This window comes from Gorilla gorilla, chromosome 17, assembly GCF_029281585.2.
Source record: "Gorilla gorilla gorilla isolate KB3781 chromosome 17, NHGRI_mGorGor1-v2.1_pri, whole genome shotgun sequence".
Lineage (NCBI taxonomy): Eukaryota > Metazoa > Chordata > Mammalia > Primates > Hominidae > Gorilla > Gorilla gorilla.
This window is the reverse complement of record NC_073241.2, coordinates 91,490,392-91,508,552: the sequence shown is the minus strand read 5'-3', so window position 1 is coordinate 91,508,552 and position 18,161 is coordinate 91,490,392. Positions and strand designations below refer to the sequence as shown.

Below are 18,161 nucleotides of genomic sequence, written 5' to 3'. Positions count from 1 at the left end.
CACTAGTAATCAGGCAAATACATACTCAAATAACAGGATGCCAATTTGGCCTGTTCAAATTGTCTTAAGGTAAACATGACAGTATCAAGCAATTAGGGGGATTTAGAGATATAGAAGCTTTCCTACATTGCTGGAGAGTATCTAAATTAGTATGGACGCTTTGCCAGTCACTTGTAAAGTTGAAAATTTTGTTTATTAGAGCAATTCCACTTATAGAGGTGGCTTTCAATCTTATTGGTCCATAGAATAATTTGAAATAAAACTTTCAGTACAGGTTATATACATGCAAGAATATTGGTGTGTGGATACACAGGAAAAAAACACACTTTTTCAAAATAATCATGTACTACTTCTGAAGTACTTTGCGATGTGATATATTCTATATTTTATCCGATCCTATTGTACTGTATTCTATTTCATTTTTTAAAAAAAGGAAAGAAGGCTAATTGCAGTCCATGAAATTATTTTGTTATGGGTCACTACTCTACAGTTTGTAAAAATTCTAAAAATCTCCACCTTTACCATAAGAGAGCAGCTTAATTGCCATATTATTTGTAATCGTGACAACTGCGAGCAATGTTGATCAGCAGGATAGTGTTCAATTAAATTGTAATAGAGTCATATAATAGAATATAGGTCTTGAATGTTTGAGATCATTTATAAGGCTTTTTTGGTAGTACTGATTAGAATAAACTTATAAAAGAAATAATGGCTTTGCAGCTATACTGGTAAAAATTAATTTCAAGTAAGGTGGGGAAAGCAGGAGTGGAAATGATGATGATTATAATATTAATGTAATCTTGTAGAATGACAGATGGCTTTTATTTATGTATGTATTTATTTATTTTGAGACAGGGTCTCACTTTGTCACCCAGGCTGGAGTGCAGTGGTGTGATCTCAGCTCACTGGCAGCCTCGATCTCCGGGGTTCAGGCAATCCTCCTGCCTCAGCCCCACAAGTAGCTGGGACTACAGGCATGTGCCACCATGCCTGACTAATTTTTTTGCATTTTTTGTAGAGATGGGGTTTCACCACATTGCCCAGGCTGGTCTCAAACTCCTGAGCTCAAGTGATCCACCTGCCTCGGCCTCATAAAGTGCTAGGATTACAGGTGTGAGCCATCAGGCCTGACCGACAGATGGCTTTTAATTACACAATTGACTGGGTTTAACATATATACTCTTCATATAGAAAAACATCAATTTATGTAGGTGCCTCGTCATCTCAGGAGGTGGAGTGTAACTCCTCACTCTTTAAGTGTTGGCTGCACGTAGTGACTTCCTACCAAAAACTATAGTATGAAATGGGGCAACATTTACATGGAGAAACTTTACAGTGAACTTTACAGAGGAGAAACTGAACAAACTGCCTCAGCCAAGTGGTCAAGTTTTATATTAACAGTTTAGTAAGTCATGTTGACAGTACCCTTAATATGATGTGAAGAAAATGGTACTTTATGTATGTATGTTTCCTCTCCTGAACCCATAACCCCAGACTTACCATGAGAAAAACATCAGATAAATCCCAATAGCAAGACATTATACAAAATCTCTGACCAGTACTCCTCAAAACTCACAAGGTCATCAAAACAAGCAAAGTCTGGGAAATTATCACAGCCAAGAGAAGCCCAAGGAGATATGGTGACTAGCTGTCCTGTGGTATCCTGGTAGAGTTTCTGGAACAGAAAAAGGATATGAGATACAGATAAAAGATTTTGAACTCAAGTGGGCACGAATCATCTAAAGAACTAATAATCTCTAGTTTACTTGCCATAAGAAAATTTGAAAATTAGTTCTCATATGGGATTTTGTAAAGTCACATAGAGTTTACAATTAAAAATGACATAAATCTTGATGAAAAAATATATACCCCAGAATAATAAGCAAATGAACTAGTGCTAATTATATGGCTTAATAGTTTATCTGATAATCTTGTGTGCAGGCTCCAAGTACTATCTTACAGTTTTTCTTTCCTCTTCTTTTTTTTTTTTTTTTTAAGTGGGTCTTGCTATGTTCCCAGGCTAGCCTTGAATTCCTAGGCTCAAGCAATCCTCCTGCCTCACCCTCCTAAGTAGCTGGGACTACCAGCTCTGTCTTACAGTTTTGGCTGGTTTTACTTCACATCGTAGGTTTGTGTATTTTTAGTAAACGTTGAAGTGGTTAAGAACACAATCTCTAGGTGACATTACCGAAAATGGCAGAGTACGGTGGTTTATTATAAGGGTTAGTCCTCCACTGAAACAAGCATAAGGGGGCAGAGTGACAGGATCAACGTTTTGGGATTCTAAAATCTGGTCTGACATTTACAGCAACCAGGAGACTGCATAATGAAGAAGAGGGCAGCTGAATTTCAGAGTGCTGTGGCATTTAATCCACTGGATTACCATCCTCATTCACCATTGTGGCAATGGCAGCAGCTGTGGGGACTATGGCCCACATTTCTGGTGTGACTTGCTTGTATTTAGTATGGACTTTGTTCTTAAAATACTGTGGTTGTGCATTTTGATCTGTCTAGTGGTTTCCTGAGTGACCAATGTAGAGGCTGAATTTTGTCCCATCTTTATCCCCCGCAAAAATTACATGTAATGCATGCCCAGAAAGATCCTGAGAGGTGCCTACGCTTCTACCTTTGGAAGATCTGTGAGCACTAGACAAGCAGAAGGTGAAGGCTAAGGCAGAAGTGTAGGTGGCCAAGCTCAGTGTGAGAGTACTTCAGCTGAGAGCCAGACTACAAAAACTTGGGAGAGTACTATTTGTTTTTGTTTTAGGCATTTAAGGAAATCTAAATCTGCCATTGGCTGATCAGTAAGATAACAAAACAGAGACTTTAATGACCATAAACAAAAGGAATAAAGTCTTTGCAAAAATAGTTTGGAAAAGTTACTAAACGAAAGGCTGAACCCTTCAAAAATCAAAAGAAAATGCCAGAATTCTGGAATCTGCTTTCTAGAATTACTGCATTATAATATTCAAAATATAAATTTCAACAGAAAGTTACAAAAAAGCATATAAAGACTCAGGAAAGGATGGCATATTCACAGAAAAAAATAAACAAATTGGTGGAAGCCACCCTTGAGGAAGTCCCGACATTGGACTTAGTAGACAAAGACGTTAATCATCTGTCTTAAATATGTCAAAATGCTATGGGAAACCATAGACAAAGAACTAAAGGAAGTCAGGAAAGTGATGTATGAATGAGATAAGAGCATCAAAAGAGATAGAAATTATTAGAATGAACCAAATAGAAATACCGGAGCTTAGCAGTACAATAATTGAAACAAACTGTTCACAAGAGGGATTCAGCAGCAAATTTGAACAGGTGGAAGAAAGAGTCAATGAACTTGAAAATGGGGCAATTATAGAAGCAGAAGCAGAAAGAAAAAGGAATGAAGAAAAGTGAACAAAACCATAGGGACCTATGGGACACCATCTTTAATTCATAAGCTTTTTAGTATGGTTTATGCCAATGTGAACATTAAATCACTGATAGTCTGTAAGTTTAGCAAATCATGTTTGACAAGAACAAAGGTTACCTGAAATCAGAGCTATCTGTAAAACTTGTGGTGGTTTATAATTACAACAGTGTATCTTTTGAGTATAGATTCAGACTCCAATTTTTTTTTTTTACTTTTTATTTAAAAATAATTTTTAGATCTGTGGAAAAGTTGCAAAAACAGTACAGAGTTCCAGTACACCCTTTACCCAACTTCACCTAATGTAAACATCTTATGTAAACATCGTATAATTATCAAAACCAGTACATTAGTATTTGTATAATACTATTAACTACAGATCTTAGTTGAAGTTAACTAGTTTTTCCACTATTTTCTATTTTCTCATCCAGTTTCCCTTGTTGTGTTTAGGTAAGTCTCTTTAACCTCCTCCATTCTTTTACGGAGTACTTGTCCATTATTTTGTAGGCTGTCTCAATTTGGGTCTATCTGATATATTACCATTATTAGATTGAGATTATGCATTTTTAACAAGAATACCACATGTTCTTTTGCCAAGACTACCATGTTTTGCCTTTCTCAGTGCATCTGGTCAGGGTTACATGATGTTAGTATGTCTTACTATTGGTTATGTTAACCATGACCACTTGGTTAAATTGTGTCTGACTGTTTTCTCCGTTGTTAGTATTTTTCCCTTTGTAAGGAATAAATATTTGGAGAAGTTTCTTTAAGACTGCAAATATACTGTTTCCCTGAAACTTTGATCCATTGATTTTAGCATTTATCAATGGATCTTGGTGGCAATAATTACTGTGATGTTTCCCTAGTTGTAATTTTATATCTCCCTCATTCCTGCTACCTGAATTAATTGAAATTATTCTGTAAAAAAGAGATATGGGATTCTAAACTCATTAATATCTCATTGTATTCTGGTAGAGATAAGGATAATAAGTCATTACTTGATAAAGCAATTCTCTCTAACATAATGTTAGAGAAAATTATCAATTATATTCTCACTTGATTTTCCTTTCTGGAATTTTAGATACTCTTTTATAGGCTAGTTATATATCTCATTAAATAAGTTATTTAAAAATAAAAATTGCCTGAAACTTCTTGTTCATTTCTTACCTTTTCTTTCTCTGAAATTTGAGACAATAGAGCCTGTACTTCCTAATTGGAAAGATTAATTAGCTAATGATGGTTCCTAAGATACCTAGGGGGAATTTTAGAAGCTTTTAAGGACTTTTTATTAGCTCTCTTCCTGCCATCTTCCCCAAAATAAGTAAAATTTCTCTTTGACTTGATGCTGCATTAACTGTACTTTTTAGTGAACTGGGGGGAAAATAAATAAAGTTCAAATATATACTCATTCCACCAATGAATCATAAAGTGACTGCACTATGCCATTAGGTGGTGAGCATGAGTGAACAGAAACGCAGTCATTGCCTTCATTCTAGCTTATATTCTAGTCTGAGGATACATATTAGAAACATGCATTTGGCCGGGTGTGGTGGCTTACACCTGTAATCCCAGCACTTTGGGAGCCCAAGGTGGTATGCCATAATGAGGTGAGAGAGGTATGCAGGGCCATGGAGGTAGTGGAAGAACACAGGATATTACTCTTGGAACAATGGAAAGCTACTCACAGACTTTAAGAAGGGAAAAGATGTAATCTAATTTACATTGAAAGGGAAGAAAATGGAAATTTTATGGGGAATGGGTTAAAGAGTTTTAACCTTTAATCTGAGTTTTGGTCAGTACCTGTGTATAAAATTCCTGAAGAACAATTAGAATGAAGTATAGTGAACAAGTGAAAGGTACTACAATTTGTAGAGTAAAATATATAATTACTTTAGATGAAGGGAGAAACTTACATTGTGTAGTTTTCTGCAGTTTGGTAGGGAAACCATTTGTAAGTTGTTGAAGAGGTTCAGGTGAAAAATGGACTTAGGTGATGGCAGTGAATGTGGAGAAGTGAAAACACGAGTTCTTTTGAAAACAAAACTCAACTGGACACTAAGTTTTATATATATAATGTCATAAACATTATATATATAAAATATATTATATTAAATATATATATTATATATAAAATATATTATATTAAATATATATATTATATATAAAATATATTATATTAAATGTATATATTATATATAAAATATATATTTATAATATATATAATGCTTATGTCATTCGTGTTTAGTAGTGAACACTGTGAGTCTGTAATCAAGAAATTTTATTAATTTGATTAGGGGAGTTGTTTTCAGATCCTCTTAAAAGCTTTTTTGAGGGGGAGGGGATTGAATTGCATGACAATTTAAAAATGGTCTCATTGTCTCGTAGCCATGATTTTTATAGGAACTAAGTAATTGTATAGGACATTCATTTTTCTGTTCAGCTAGTTGCTATGTATGTTTTTTAAAATATTGTGCTTACCTAAACCACTTTTAAAAATAATGCATTAGCATTAATTTAACTGATTTAATTAATTAATAATATTGGGAATTTATTAGGATCAGAGAAAATATGAATAATATAAGCTTCTATTGGATAATGCAATGGTTAAAAGTAAATGTGTCTATGATGGTAGTTAAGTCTTTATAATTGTTTACTCATTCATCTCCCCTAACTAGATTTTTACTGCTGCTTATTAAATAACAGTATGAGCTGAGACCTCACTTCATGTCTCTGGCCTTCAGCTTGTTCTTTTGTGAACTCAAAGTTTGACTCAATTGCCTTTGCTTTATAATATGCCATTTCTTCATATAGGCAATAAACATTTACTAAGGAGCTATTAATGGGTCAGTCACAGGTGGAAGAATGTTGTGAATATAGAAGTGACTGGGAGTGTGTCTAAAAGATCATATAATTTGGTATGTAAAACTGAAAAAGTAAGTAATTACAGCAGTGAACTAGGAGCTACCGTGGAAGTGTTTCTAAGGCAGACAATGAGAAGATGAGAAATGATCAGTTTTTTTTTTTTTTTGAGTTGGAGTCTCGCTTTGTTGCCCAGGCTGGAGTGCAGTGGCATGATCTTGGTTCACTGTAAACTCCGCTTCCCAGATTCAAGCGATTTTCCTGCCTCAGCCTCCTGAGTAGCTGGGATTACTGGTGCCCGCCACCATACCCAGCTAATTTTTGTATTTTTAGTAGAGATGGGGTTTCACCACATTGGTCAGGCTGGTCTTGAACTCCTGACCTCGTGATCTGCCCTCCTTGGCCTCCCAAAGTGCTGGGATTACAGGCGTGAGCCACTGCACCCGGCCGAAAAATGATCAGTTTTAATAGTGAAATTATGGAAGGCTTTTTAGCTTTTGCCCCCTATTTGTTGCTCTTCCTTGTGTTCCAATTGGAAAGGATGAAGGGAGAGAATGAATTAGGTGGTTGAATTGGCAGAATTTAGTGACCATATGACTATTCTTATTTCATAATGTTTAGTTTATCTTTGTGAAGCAAAACTGAAGTGTTATCATTTACTGAGTGCCAAGTGTTGGGCTAGGTACTTGACATACATTTATTCTAATCCTCACAACCATTTTTATAGTTCATCAGTATTATCTGCATTTTACAGGTAAGAAATACAAAGTTTGGGTAATTTTAGTAATGTACCTAATGCCAGAATCTGCTAAGGACATGATCTCTTAGCGCATCCAAAATAGACACCAAGGCTGGGTGCAATGGCTTACACATGTAATCCCAGCACTTTTTGGGAGGCTGAGGTGAGAGGATTGCTTCAGCCCAGGAGTTCAAGACCAGCCTGGGTGATACAGTGAGACCCAGTCTCTACAAAAAGTAAAATAAAATTAGCCAGGTGTAGTGGCACACCTTGTGGTCCCAGCTACTAGGGAGGCTGAGGTGGGAGGATTGTCTGAGCCTCGGAAATTGTGCTGTTGCACTCCAGCCTGGGTGGCAGAGTGAGGCCACTGTCTCAAAAATAAATAAACAGAATAGACACCAAGTTGCGTTTTAAAATTTTGTAGACCATAACCTAATAAATGGCTGAATAGAGTTATTGTCAAAATCCTTGTTATTTACAGAGTTTATTTGCATGATTTGGATCACCAATAAGAAGTCCCAATCTTAATTACCAATTTGGCAGGAAAATATATCTTTGTTTCTTCTATTGCTTTCTTCAGCATAATGTAAAGTCAACTATTTACAGTTTGATTTTAAAAATATGAGTTGGGTTGCTTCACAATCTAGTTATTTTTAGTATTGCTAATATTTTATGTTTGTGTGGTGTCACTGGGGAGTCTACTTATTTCCCACAATACTTCTGTAATGGAGTAGGGCTGACAGTGTCTTTTTTTATGGATAAGGAAACAGTAACAGTGGCTTTACTAGAATCCACTCTTATTATGTAACAGAACTAGATTTTTATGTTGGCTATTATAACTTTAAGATGGTCAAAGTTCTGAAATAAAATGTTTTGTTACTTCAGTAAACCTTGGAAAATTTATATTATCTTTTAACACATAAACTTTGATACTTAACTTAGCAAAGCAGTGTAGTGGCAAATGGGACAAGAAAGAACATGAGCCCAGGGAGTTATTTGTAAATGCAAATATACATTTGCATTTACATTTACAATTTACAAATATACATTTGCATTTACAAATACACATTTGCATTTACAAATACATCTTAATGTACTTATAAGTTAAGTACATTATTAGAGTACTAAGTTAAGTACATATGTATAAGTTAAGTACATATTAGAGTACTAAGATTTATTTCCATGATAAAGAGGAGGTGTTTAAATCAAAGTGAACATCTGTAAATCTAAATATGCCATATGTACTTCAGCTCTGGATAGAATTTAAGATCTAACTGAAAGGAATTAAGTACTTGAAAAATGACTTATTTTGAATAACTAAATGTGATACTTGCCCTTAGACTGGATCCTGGACTGCAGGACAGGAAAAAGGGATAATAGGTAAACATTATGGACAATTTTAGTCAATAAATTTGACAATTAGGATGAAATGGACAAGTGGATAAATTCCTTAAAAACTACGAAAGCTTACTTAAGAAGTAATAGATAATCTGAATATCTATGTGTGTTTATTTGTATCTATATATGTGAAGACATTGGATATATGGTTAAAAACCTTGTCACAAAGAAAACCCCAAGCCAGTGGTTTCATTGGTGAATTTTGTTATTCAATAAAGGAAGAAATAATACAAATTTTCCACAAACTCTTCCAAAAAGTACAAGAAGGAACAGCATTTCCCAACTCATTGTCTGATACCAAAACCACAGAAAGATACAAGAAAAGAAAATTATAGTCTTATATCTTTCATAAACTTTGCTGCAAAAAATGGTAAAATTTTAACTAAGACCAACAATATGTAGAAAGGATAATACTTAATGACTAAGTGGGGTTTATTCTGGGAATGTAAGATGCGTTTAACATTTGAAATTTAATCAATATTAATTCACCACATTAACAGGCCAAAATATTAATTCACCACATTAACAGGCCAGAAAAATCAGATGATCATAATTATCTCAGTAGATACAACAAAAAGTATTTGACAAAATCCAACATCCATTCATGATTTAAAGCTGTCAGCATATTAGGAGTAAAAGGAAACTTCCTCAGCCTACTAGAGGGAATCTACAAAAACCTGGAAAACTGACAGCTTTCATCCTAATATTGGAAACGAGGCAAGGATTTCTGCTGTAATCACTTCTATTCCACATCATACTGGAGGTTCTAGATAATACAAAAAGCATAAGATGTAAATAAAATACATAAAGATTGACATAGAAGTACAATTGTCTTTATTCATAGATAACCTAATTATCTCCAGAAAGTTAAAAAGCATATACACAAAAGCCACAGTAACAGTTGATCAGTGTTGCAGGGTACAGGGTCAATATATAAAGATCAATGTTGATTTAAGAATTAACAACGAGAAATTGAAATAAAAAATAACATTACAATAGTACCAAAAATATGAAATTTGTAAAGATGGTATTTAAAAATGATGTACAAGACCTATTAATTTGAAACTACAGAACATTGCTGAGGGAAATTAAAGAAGACCTAAATAAGTGGAGAGTTATACTGTCTTCCTGGACACAGAGACTAAATATTGTTATCAGTTCTTCCCCAGTTGGTCTATGGATTTAACTCCATTCCAAACAGAATGTCATCATGCTTTTTTATAGACACTGACTTCGCTTCTGCAGCTTCCTTACATCTCTCAGCCTTCATAGATTGAAGAGAGTTAGGGTCTTAAACTCTGGATTAGGCTTTGGCTTGAGGAAATGTTGTGGCTGGTTTGATCTTCTATCCAGACCACTCAAATTTTCTTCATATCAGCAATAAGACTGTTTAACTTTATTATCATTCATGTATTCACTGGAGTAACACTTTTAATTTTCTTCAAGAACTTTTCCTTTGCATTTACAAACTGGATAACTGTTTAAAACAAGAGGCCTAGCTTTCAGCCTGTCTTGGCTTTCAAAATGCCTTCTTCACTAAGCTTAATCATCTCTAACTTTTGAGTTAAAATGAGAGACACATGAGTCTTCCTTTCACTTGAACACTTAGGATGCCATTGTAGGGTTATTAATTGTCCTAATTTCAATTTAGTTGTGTTTTGGAATAGCAAGGCCCAAGGAGAGGGAGAGAGATGGGGGATGGCCAGTTGGTGGAACAGTGAGAACACACACATTTATTAAGTTTGCTGTCTTATATGGAATTGTCTCAAAACAATTACAATCATAACATCAAAGATCACTGATCATAGATCAACATAACTGACAACAGTAATGAAAAATTTGAAATAATTGCAAGAATTACAAAATATGACACAGAGACATGAAGTGAGCACATATTATTGGAAAAATAGCACCAATATACTTGCTCAATGCTGGGTTGCCTCAAACTGTCAACTTGCAAAAATAAATCTGCAAAGAGCAATCAAGTAAAGCACAATAAGATGTGGTATGCCTGCATCTAGAATATATTAAGAACCATTATGATTCTGTAACAAGAACACAATCTAATTAAAAAATTAAATCTATACAAATGGTAGATCAGTAAGCCTATGGAAAGACACTCAATAATATTAGTCATTAGGGAAATTATATTGAAATCACAACAAGCTACCAGTACACACCCACTTCAGATGAAGTTTAAAAGATTGACAATGCCAGGTGTTGCTGAGAATTAGAGCCACTGAAACTCTCATATATTGCTGGTGGGAATGTAAAGTTGTACAACAATTTTGGAAAACAACTAGTTTGTCAGTTTCTGAAAAAGTTAAACATGGCTGGCACAGTGGCTTACACCTGTAATCCCAGCACTTTGGGAGGCCAAGGCAGGAGGATCACTTGAACCCAGGAGTTCGAGACCAGCCTGGGCAACATACTGAGATCCCCCCATCCCTACGAAAAATTTAAAACTTAGCTGGCATGCTGGCTCTCACCTGTGGTCCCAGCTGCTCAGGAGGCTGAGGTGGGAGGATCACTTGAGCCCAGGAGGTCAAGGCTGCAGTAAGCCGTGATCGTACGACTGCACTGCCGCCTGGGCAACAGAGCAAGACTTTGTCTCAAGGAAAAAAAAAAGTTAAACATATATTTACAATTTGACCTAGCCATTTTATTCCCAAGTGTTTACTGAAGCGAAATGAAAGCAGTGACTCACGCCTGTCATCTCAGCACTTTGGGAGGCCAAGGCAGGAGGATTGCTTGAGCCCAGGAGTTTCAAAAAAAATAATAATAATAATAAAAAAATAAGAAGAAATGAAAGCACACGCCCATACATAAGCTGTTACATGATTCTTCATAGCAGCTTTATTTGAAATAACCAAAAACTTTTAGAAACAACACAAGTGTCTGTTAACATGAGAGTGAATAAACAAATTGTGCTATATCTGTGCAATGGAATAATGCTGAATAATAAAAAGGAACAAACATATATGATTCTGAAAGTATTTATGCTCAGTGGAAGAATTCAGATGGAAGAGAGTACATGATGCAGAAATAGATTTTTATAAAATTCAAAAATGCAAACAAATCTATAGTGGTAGAAAATACATTAGTGGGCTGGGCATGGTACACCTATAATTCCAGCACTTGGGAGGCCAAGGTGGGCAGATCACTTGAAGCCAGGAGTTCCAAGACCAGCCTGGCCAACATGGCAAAACCCTATCTCTACTAAAAATACAAAAATAGCTGAGCATGGTGGTACACATCTGTAGTCCCAGCTACTCAGGTGGCTAAGGCATGAGAATTGCTTGAACCTGGGAGGCGGAGGTTGCGGTGAGCTGAGATCATGCCACTGCACTCCAGCCTGGGTAACAAAGTGAGACCGTCTCAAAAAAAAAAAAAAAAAATTAGTGGTTGTCTAGGAAATGGGATAATGTTGGATTACAAAGACTCGTAAGAAAACTTTTAGGTTGATGGGTTTGTTCGTTATGACTGTGATTATTACACTTTATGTACAGTTTTTTGGTCAATTATGCCTCAGTAAAGCTATAAAAATGCTATAAAGAACATTATTGGATCACTTCACAAAATTGGAATATGGATGGTAGATTAAATATTACATTGATGTTGAATTTACTGAATTGATACCTATACTGTAGGTGTATAAGAGAGTATCATTATTCCTGGGAAGTAAACACTGAAGTATTTAGGAATAAAGAGTCATGGTGTATATAACTTATCCTCAAATGGTTCAGAAATAATGTTATGTGATCAGATATATACAGAGAGAAAGGACAAAGCACAGAGGCAAGGCTGGGATGGAGCAAAGCAGAGAAGGAGTGGGAAAAAAAGAACAAATAGGGAAAATGTTAACATTTAGGTGAATATGCTAAGGGATATACAGGTGTTTGTACCATTCTCGTAACTTTGTTTGAAATTATTTTCAAATAAAAGATATTAAAAATGTGTATAAAGAAAGCATGGTTACTTACAATGATTCCATAGTTGGGACATAAAATATAATAACCAGAAAGAAAAGTTGGTAAATTGAACTTAATCAGAATTTTTTTTTTTTTTGAGACAGAGTTTCACTTTTGTTGTCCAGGCTAGAGTGCAATGGCGCAATCTTGGCTCACCACAACCTCTGCCTCCGGGGTTCAAGCAATTCTCCTGCCTCAGCGTCCCAAGTGGTTGGGATTACAGACATGCGCCACCACGCCTAGCTAATTTTGTATTTTTAGTAGAGATAGGGTTTCTCCATTTTTGGTCAGGCTGGTCTCAAACTCCTGACCTCAGGTGATCCACCAGCCTCGGCCTCCCAAAGTGCTGGGATTACAAGCGTGAGCCTCCGCACCTGGCTGAACTTAATCAGAATTAAAAAGTACTGTTTTTTTATACACACCATTAAAAAAAGAGAACGGATAAAAAGATGAGACTAAAAAATGTCCGTTAAACGTGAAAAGTTGTTCATCATCATTGATCATCAGGAAAATGTAAATTTCATAATATATTATCTACAATAAGTTATCACTACACTTCTATTGTGTGTGTGTATATATAAATATATATGTAGAGAGAGAGAGAGTGTGTTATGGAGACATATAACTTTGTTTTTTTTTTTGAGACGGAGTTTCACTCTGTCGCTCAGGCTGGAGTGCAGTGGTGCGATCTTGGCTCACTGCAGCCTCTGCCTCGCAGGTTCAAGCGATTCTCCTGCCTCAGCCTCCCGAGTAGCTGAGACCACAGGTGTGCACCACCACACCTGGCTAATTTTTGTATTTTTAGTAGAGATGGGGTTTCACCAGGTTGGCTAGGCTGGTTTTGAACTCCTGACCTCAAGAGATCCGCCCACCTCGACCTCCCAAAGTGCTGGGATTACAGGCATGAGCCACCATGCCTGGCCAACTTTGAATACACACACACACACACACACACACACACACATATATATCTCTATATATCTCTATCTATATATATGTGTGTATATATATAGAGAGAGATTATATATATATATATAGAGAGAGAGAGAGAGAGAGAGAGAGAGCGCGCGCTCCTGCTCTCTGTCAATAGACAAGGCATACGGGAGAGAACAAGGTGTCAATCTGTGTTCTTAAGGAGCTTACATTCTAGTGGAAGAGATAAACTAAATAAATATTTATTTTATTTTTTATTTTACTTTAGGTTCTGGGATACATGTGCAGAATGCACAGGTTTGTTACATATGTATACATGTGCCATGGTGGTTTACTGCACCTATCAACCTGTCATCTAGGTTTTAAACCCTGCATGCATTAGGTATTTGCCCTAATGCTCTCCCTTCTTTTGTCCTCCACCCCCGCTACAGGCCCTGGTGTTTGTTGTTCCCTTCTCTGTGTCCATGTGTTCTCATTGTTTAACTCTCACGAGTGAGAACATGTGGTATTTGTTTTTGTGTTCCTGTGTTAGTTTGCTGAGAATGATGGCTTCTGGTTTCATCTATGTCCCTGCAAAGGACATGATCTCATTCTTTTTTATGGCTGCATAATATTCCATGGTGTATATGTGCCACATTTTCTTTATCCAGTCTATCATTAATGGGTGTTTGGGTTGGTTCAAGTCTTTGCTGTTGTAAATAGTGCTGCAATAAACATATGTCTGCATGTGTCTTTATATAGAATGAATTATAATCCTTTGGGTATATACCCAGTAATGGGATTGCTGGGTCAAATGGTATTTCTCGTTCTAGATCCTTGAGGAATTGGCACACTGTCTTCCACAATAGTTGAACTAATTTACACTCCCACCAACAGTGTAAAAACATTCCTATTTCTCCACAGCCTCGCCACTAAATAAATATTAACAATAGCTACAGAATGTATGTTTGTTTGGATCAAGGAAGATGGAGGAGGGGCCTACTTCAGAGTGATCAGAGGAACCTTTAGTTGGTGATGTTTGAGAAGGGGCATGAAAGATGAGAAGAAGCCTGCTGCAGGGTAGAGCCAACCAGAGCGCAATAATAGTTTGCCTGCAACCAATACGTTTCTCTGGCTGCTAGACTTTCAGTGCTAAAAGCAAGAAGGTCCTGCGCAAACTCAGAGTAGCCCAGCTCCTCCACTTGTGCTCTCCATTCCATCCCCTCTTGCTATCCTGAGAATTTAACTCCAGCTTTCTGCTGCATCATTCATATCCTTCTATATTCTAAATTATTCCTCAGCACACAAATCTTCTAGTCTCTAATAGCTTAGGAAAACCCTTTACTGACCCTACATCAATTTTTATTTTTCTTCTTTTCTTTAAAGTTAGTATTCTCCCAAAGAGTTGCGCTCATTCCACTCTCACTCCCTCACCTCCCATTTACTTTTCAAACAACCACTTTAATGGGACTCAGCTCACACGACTGTTTAAACTTCTCAATAAGTTAACAAGAACTCCAAGCTCCTAGATTACTCATTACTGTTCTTACTCCAGCCTTTAAGCAGATCTGACAGTTAACCACACCCTTCACACTTGAATCACTGTTCTTTTAATTTCAAGGGCCCCTCTTCTGGTTTTCCTTCTACTTCACTGGCTAATTTTTTTCTGTCTCTAGTAGTGGCTCTCTTTAGGTCATTCTTGTAGTTAAGATCTCCTCTCTTGAGTTTCACAGCAACTGTCTGCCTTATTATGGCATCTCGAGCTTAAATTTAATGTATTAAAAAGAAAATGCTCAATACTTTCTCCCTCAGCTTTACGTCCCCCCATATCCTGTAAGGAAATCTTTTCCTTCTCTAAGTTAAAGACCATTCACATGCTCAAACCAGAAATCTGGAAGTCATTTTTTACCTCTTTACCCATATCCTTTTATTGAAGCCCCAGGTCTTAGTTTGTTTTGTGTTGCTATAACAGAATACCTGAAACTGGGTAATATATAAAGAAAAGAGGTTTATTTAGTTCACAGTTCTATAGGCTAGGAAGTTAAAGGACACAGACCTGGCTTCTGGTGAGGGCTTCTGTGCTTTGTTATAACATGGCAGAGAAGAACAAAGGGGATGTGAGCATGTGTGAAAAGGGACCAAACAGGAGGAGGAACCTCACTTTACAACAACCCATTCGTGAGAAGGGGAGTTAATCCATTCCCAGAGAGCTAATTCCTCTGCTCCAGAGTGAGAACTCAGTGCTGTGAGAATAGCACCAAGCCATTCATGTGGGATCCAACCTTGTAACCTAAACACCTCTCACTAGGCTCCACCTCCCATCACAGCCACAATGGGGTCAAATTTCAACATGCCTTTTGGTGGGGAAAAGCACAAACCATAGCAACCTTCCTTATCTCCCTCCAAAGTATAACTTGATCATCAACTTCCTTCTGTTAACTTCCACTGCACTAATTTATACTAATCAACAATAATCTCTTTCTTGGCCTATTTTACATACTAACTAGCTTTCTGATAGTCTCCTTGATTCATTTCTTTACCCACTACAATCTGCTGTTTACATTCAGCCAGTGTAATTAATATATGTATTAACATATACATAATAATGATTATGTGTGATAATAATCAACATAATATATGTATTACTGTGTGATATGGTTTGGCTCTGCGTCCCCACCCAAATCCCATCTCGAATTGTAATCCCCATGTGTTGAGGGAGGGACCTGGTGGGAGGCGATTGAATCATGGGGTGGATTTCCCCCTTGCTGTTCTCTTTATAGTGAGTGGGTTCTCGTGAGATCTGGGTGTTTGAAAGTCTGTGGCACTTCCCACTTTGCTCAGTCTCTCTTTTGCTCTGCCGTGGTAAGGCGTGCTTGCTTCTCCTTTGTCTTCTGCCATGATTGTAAGTTTCCTGAGGCCTCGCAGTCATGCTTCCTGTTAAGCCTGTGGAACTGTGAAACCACTTTTCTTCATAAATTGCCCAGTTTCAGATGGTTCTTCGAAGCAATGTGAAAATGGACTAATACATTATGTTATATATTATAGTATGAAATATGTGTAAAAATATGTCTGCAGCAGAGACAGTGATATTTACCAAATATTTCCTCAGTTTTCCATATTTTCCAGCTTCTTGTAATTAAGTGGATCTACATGACTGCCTTTGGTCAATACCCAATGTTTATTTTAAAACAAAACTGATTGTGTACCCATGTTCATAGTATCATTCACAGTCACCAAAAGGTGCAGGGAACTCAAATGTCTGAATAAGTGACTGGATAACCAAAACATGGTATATACGTGCAATGGTCTGATTTCAGTCTTAAAAAGGAAGGAAATTCTGATATGCTACAACATGGATGAAACTTGAGGACATTATGCTAAGTAAAATAAGCTAATCAAAAAAGAACAAATACTGTATAATTTCACTTGTATGAAGTAGCAAGAATAGTTATACTCATGGAAATAGAAAGTAGAACAGTGGTTCCCCAGGGTTAGGGCAGGGGCGAATGGAGAGTTGTTTAATGGCTATATATAGAGTTGCAGTTTTGTAAGATGAAAAGTTCTGGAGATTGGTTGTACAACACTGTGAATGTATTTAACACTACAGAACTCTGCGCTTTAAAATGTCTAAAATGGTAAATGTTATGTGAATTTTTTAACAATTTTTTTAAATGTTTTATGTTCTAGAAACAGTATTATGTCTCAGTCCTGGGCAAAGTGAGATGAGCTGTAGCCTTTGGAGACCTATAATTTTGAACATAGATGTTCCTTAAAAGCTAAATCTTTTTGAACAGATGATGATAAACCTGGAAGGTAAATTTAGATATAGATACTTTTGCATTTCTTCTTCGTATTCTCTGAGGGTATTTTAAGTAGTTGACCCAACAAAATGCTCTTGAAATAAAATTGAAAACAAAAAATACCACGTGCCACAAAGGTAACTAATCTAGGTTTCTTGGGGGACCAGAACACCATGAAAATATGAGCTTTGAAAATAACGTAATAAAGGTTATCTCCAACAGGAAAATACAACTGGGTCAGGTTTATTATTAGGTGTACCATAGTCCTTTTTTCGTTGGGACCTCTGTGTTGTCTCTAGAGTAGAAAAGGTCTAATGTCTAAAAGAACTCTACTATAATAATCAAAACAAAGGAGCAAGTCATGAAGAACTGTAAGTAGGAAATCAGTACACACCCTTACTGGCTAGCAGGCAAGCAAATAGAAATGGATATAAATTTAAAGTACTGTAATATGACTGATGCACTAAAAAGATTACTGTCAATTTTCAGAACTTTCAGATTTGGGTAAACAGTTATTTACATGTTTCTAATGGAATTTTAAATTGGTTTGGTAATTTGAAGAATTTTTCACAATATTTGAATCTTTAATTCTACATTGAGAATTATATTTAAGAAAATAACACAAATATATTCAGAATTATTTTACATTCACATTGATAATTTAGCATTTAATGTTCATTAGGTTGTTTAGTAAAAATACATAAAATTTACTTTTTAAAAAAATTAAGGACAGTGATTATTATTCTAAACTGCCTCAGAAAATGGAAAGTTGATTTGTAGTAGCACAGAAGAGGGGAGGGAATATGCTATATGACACATAAAGATTCTCTTTGTCAGTTAGCTATGAGATGCAAAATAGCATCTACTCACTAAGGAACTTTTGTACTTTGTAGAATATCTTTGATATTTAGTTGACCCTTGGTTCTCAGAAAATAAGTGGCTTGTAATTTGACCTTTTGCTCTATCATGTTTTCTTTTTTATAATCTGCTTGACTTTGATGAGTGTTTTTCCAATGTTTCATTTGTTTTTGCAAGGTTATTTTGCCATCCTTTCCTTCCATGATGTGATT

At 36.1% G+C, this 18,161-nt stretch overlaps 1 protein-coding gene across 14 annotated transcripts in view; it reads left to right on the top strand.

Annotated features, from left to right (window-relative positions):
- PIGN (phosphatidylinositol glycan anchor biosynthesis class N) overlaps window positions 1-18,161 on the top strand; it is a 291,867-nt gene that overhangs the window by 6,695 nt on the left and 267,011 nt on the right. For 5 of the 14 annotated variants that reach the window (XM_055368735.2, XM_055368734.2, XM_019014269.4 and 2 more), the window contains exon 2: window positions 16,979-17,104. The exons of the other annotated variants lie outside the window; for them this stretch is intronic. The gene's annotated coding sequence lies outside the window, so the exon portion shown is untranslated. The remainder of the gene's footprint in view (window positions 1-16,978; window positions 17,105-18,161) is intronic. 14 annotated transcript variants of the gene reach the window in all.